Source organism: Pinus tabuliformis, chromosome 3_1, assembly GCF_031772625.1.
Source record: "Pinus tabuliformis cultivar Carrire ecotype Pingquan chromosome 3_1, CPIR1, whole genome shotgun sequence".
Taxonomy (NCBI): Eukaryota; Viridiplantae; Streptophyta; class Pinopsida; order Pinales; family Pinaceae; genus Pinus; species Pinus tabuliformis.
In genome coordinates this window covers 673,731,578-673,735,572 of record NC_142301.1, presented here as the reverse complement: position 1 = coordinate 673,735,572, position 3,995 = coordinate 673,731,578, and positions in this window count along the sequence as shown.

The following is a 3,995-nucleotide window of genomic DNA, read 5'->3' as shown; positions in this document are numbered from 1 at the left end:
CATATAACCGCACTGATCAACTAACATCTATCATGCATGTAACCACAACAACAATAGAATGACATGCATGTACATAACCATAATGCATATAACAACCATTAACCAACATACCTGCATACCCAACATACAAACTTGTATGACAATATACTCTTACCCCGAGATCTAATGCCATTGTAATGTGAACAATGTAGTCCATAGCCAAAATGTCTTAATATAAGTGTTATGTACAATATATTAATGTCTTAATAAAAGTTTTTATGGTTAAAATGTTTTCAAAGTACTCTCACTATTTGACATTTTGATCCTTAATTAGGTATATATTCTAATAATTTTTCCCTAAAATCCAACAAATATTTGTTGTTCTTACAAGTTTAAGTTATGTACTCTATACAATATTAAAAAACATAATTTAAACAATGAAATATATATATATATATATATATATATATATATATATATATATATATATATATATATATATATATATATATATATATATATCGAGAGAGAGAGAGAGAGAGAGAGAGAGAGAGAGAGAACCACTACATATTCATTAGGAGTTTTGATCCATGTTGGAGCATGCTACATCCATGGTTAAGATGGATCTATTCAAGTTTAAATTGATTATGATGATGATGTTTAATGTCCATTAAGATTGAAATGGTTGATTTAACCTTATTACTCTAAATTCTTTAACAATTTTTTTCTTTTCTTGAAAAGAATTAAGATAAGCTTTCAAACATCACCATAGTTTTGTTGACTTAAAAGCCCAAGAAGGTTAATAATGTAACCAGTGATTTGAAAATTTAGTTTTAATGTGAGTATAAGATGGACAATTTAAGATAAAGTGTTAAAATTCTATTTATCTTCAACATTGTAGTCTTGCAAGGGTGATTGACTCTTTCATCCTATGGTGTTTTGAGAATTAATAAATGTCTAGTGTCACTATGGAGTTCATGAGAAATTGTTCCTATTCTAGCAACTTTTATTTTCTTCTTTAAAGTAATGAAGATAAACAAATGTTTTTTATTTTCGAGATTTGGGTTAAATAAAAGCTTATGGTAACTTGGTTTCTTTCTTTCCTTTAACGTTTTATAGCACCAAAATTTTTCCTTAAATTTTGATGTAATATCATTTTTAATATTATGCTTATTTTGCATAACAATCTCGTCATTCATCTCCTAATGACATAGCCAAGATTACACATCTATATGCCATCCCCACTTAAGTTGAAGTTAGTGATTTTGGCTAGATTTAGAAACAATTTTAAGAAACCTATGATTTTTTATGTTGTTTAACTTCTTTTTATACATAAGCTACCTAGTCATAGCCATGCTTTCAATAGGGGAAATCCTTGTTTCAAGAAGGCAGATAGGATAAGGTGTATTTCCTTTAATTTTGAGATTGTACATTATAAACTAATTTTTGATCTATTCAATCTTTCTCCATGACTCTTTCAAGATATTACAACCCAAGCATCACATCCATATAAAATAACAACAATTCCAAGAGTCCGAGAGAGGAGTTTTTAAGTCTCATATCCAAATATATGCACACTTACAATTGTTTTCAAGCACATACTAAGCTTTCCATCCCCATTTATCGTTTTGTCAATGCTATAATTCTAATTGAGCTTGTAATGGGTACTCATTCCATTATGCTTGTAGAAATAATTTTCCTCAAAATTGTCATCATCATATATGAAAGTATTATATGTGATATTTCTAGATTTAATTATCATGAATTTTGTTTTATTTTTTTCCTGAAAAGAAAAAGAGTAATTTTCATTATCAAGAAAATTACATGTTGTAAATGCCCTTGGCATATGAAGTAAGTTGACCTTGTTCAGCAATATAGAGTTTGTAGAAACTTGTATCAAAATTTACAAAAATCCCTTGTTCAGGTAGGCTAATAGATGTTCAAATACTTATATATTTACATACGCAGATAGCTGTGCAAAAATATAACAAAAAGACTATAACTAGGGCTCATCTGCCCTCTGCAAAACTTGGTCTATATACGGTCTATGGTAGTACTGGTAGACCTGTGACTGATTGTGTTCTCTGATTAACCATTCTCCTCGAGGATGATTCGTTGCCTCTTTCGATAACCTGTTTGCGGCTGCATTGTGTTCCCTATATATGAGTGCAAGAAACCAAGTCAAATTGTGATTTTATAGATAGTACATCATCCAAAATTGTTTTGAGTGAGTAAGCATGGCATGTGTATGTGCGATTAAACCAGTTTATGATCATCTTTAAGTCCCCAAATATCTATAGATGTCAGCTGTTTTTGGATATGGAAAAGTACAATAAATGGCAAAGGTTCATAAGTTCCACATAATTGTTAGTGTCATTACCCAGCCCCAGACTGACATGGAAATAGTGAGAATCGGATTTGTGTAGGATGATGCCACCACCACACCCTTGTTCTTGGGCAACACCATCGAAGTATGCCTACGGGTTCCTTCTATCAACGGTTTCCGGTGTAATGTTGCTTGTCCGGATGTTCGGTGACTCCTTTAGGATCTCAAGAAATCTCATGCAAATTTTTGGGATAATCAGAGCCCAAATAATATGTTTCCCATGGAAAATATTACTGTTCCTACTGATCCAAATGTGCTAGGACACAATCAGCGGGAGGTTCCTTGTTTTCAGGGGCGAAACATTGTTCCACCAATTGTTCCAGGCTATGAATATATCCTCCCCAGTCCATGTATGAGTTATCTTAAGGATATGTAGGACATGTGTCTAGACATTCTGTGTTTTCAGACAAGTAAGGAAGAGGTAATTGGAGGATTCCTCTTCATTCTTGTAGAGGACGCACCAAGTTGGTCCAGGGAATGCCCGCTTTCTAAGATTATTGTCAATCAAAATTTTATCTATAATAATGTTTCACATTAGCAGTCTAGATCACAGAGGGCTCTGAAGTTTCCATAGGTCCCGCCATGAGTTATTTAATACTTGTGGTTTGTGCCTTGCATGTATTATTATGTAACCCACTTTTGGGGAGTATTTCCCATTCTGTGCTAGTCTCCATAGTAGCTCGTCAGGATCATCCCTTAATCTAACATGAGATTCAGATAAGGCACTCAAATATGACCCCCAGGCACAGTGCCATCTATCAGGGATGTCTAAAGTTGCCCGTAATAACCAATTTTGCTTAAAACAAAAGTGTTTTGTGGGTCACCTATTTGAGCAATGGAAAGGATATCTCTTTGATTCAGATAGTCTATCAGGCCCTGTGGAAGGAGATGTGCATTCCAACATCCAATCCATGGATCTATACCAATGTGGGCTTCCTCACCATTACCAATCCGCCAAGTGAGTCCCTTTTAGTATGGAGGGTATTCAGAACAACCCTCCAGATGATCGATATGTTCTTTCTGTTCTAGATAGGTAGTCTTATCCAGTCTGATAGTGGAGCTAGCCAGATGTATTTGAAGGAGATCACATCGGTCCACAAGCTCCTTTGTTTCAGGAGCAACCAGCCTAGTTCCGTTGCGAGAGCTTGGGCGAAGGCAGATAAATTTTTTAACCCCCACCCACCCCACTTTTTTGGCAGAGCTATGCTGCTCCATTTAACCCAAGCATATAGCCTCCCCTCTTTGTTTCCTTTCCATAAAAAGTTGCAGCATATTCTCTAGATCCTATGAATGATTCCTTGTGGAATCCATGCTAAGGACACCCAATAAACTGGTGTGGCTTCTAGGACCGATTTAATAAGCACCAACCTACCAGCTCTGGATAGTAATGGTGGCTCCATAGATTGAGTCTTGTTTCTATCCTTGTGATCAACCAGATCCAATATGCTATTTTGTATCCATTTGGTTTTATCATGAATCCCAGATACTTCAACCCATCCTTAAGGGCTTGAATTTAGAAGGGGAAGTTTTGAAGAGCAAGGATGGTTTCCTGTAGTGTGCATCTAGACAGGGATATGGTAGATTTAGTATAGTTGCATTCCATCTCGGTGGTTGAGCTGAAGAGTCTCGG